Here is an 878-nt window from a genome sequence, read left to right as displayed (position 1 = left end):
TTAAAGCATTAGCAGTGGGCCTGCCATATGCCAAATGTAAGATACATTTGGAATCCAGGCCCAAAAAATGCTCAACAATTGGAAGGCTAAACTTTGGAAATGCCAAATTTTTTTGGCATAGAGCTATAGTACCATCTTACATTTAAGATGGTACTATAGCTGAATGGTATTAAAAAAAAAAAAAAAATTAATACTCTGGACTTTTTAACCCAGGAATTTCTCTCTCCTCTTTTCTCTCTCTTCCTTCTCTCTTTCTCATCTGCTCTCTGCTCTCTTGCGACCCAAGACCTTGTGGGTTTTGACAACGGTGGAATCGGATGGCTTCGATATTTAAGATGGTACTATAGCTGAATGGTATAAAAAATAAAAAATAAAAAATTAATACTCTGGACTTTTTAACCTAGGAATTTCTCTCTCCTCTTTTCTCTCTCTTCCTTCTCTCTTTCTCATCTGCTCTCTGCTCTCTTCAGACCCAAGACCTTGTGGGTTTTGACAACGATGGAATCGGATGGCTTCAATGGCTCGGCATAAGGGCTCTGATGGGTTTGAATCGAAGCTCCGATGGGTTTGACGACGGTGGGTCGGTGGGTTGGGGTGAGGGCTCTGATGGGTTTGAATTGGCATGAGGGCTCCGGTGGGCTTGAATGGGTTTGGATCGGCGTGAGGGCTCCGATGGTGGTTTTTTTTTTTTTTTTTTTTTTTTGGGTTTGAAACTCTTGGATTGTGTTCAGTTTTTGTTTGGTGTGAAGATGAAAGAAGAAGGTTCTGGATAGTTGGATCGGTGTGTGTGGTGATCGATGTGGCCTGAATGGGTTTGGATCGATGTGAGAGCTCCGGTGGTGGGTTTTTTTTTTTTTTTTTTTTTTTTTTTTTTGTTT

The sequence above is a fragment of the Quercus suber genome, unplaced genomic scaffold (genome assembly GCF_002906115.3).
Source record: "Quercus suber isolate HL8 unplaced genomic scaffold, Cork oak 2.0 scaffold_364, whole genome shotgun sequence".
Lineage (NCBI taxonomy): Eukaryota > Viridiplantae > Streptophyta > Magnoliopsida > Fagales > Fagaceae > Quercus > Quercus suber.
The sequence above is the reverse complement of the archived record's forward strand: the minus strand, read 5'-3'. Positions refer to the sequence as shown.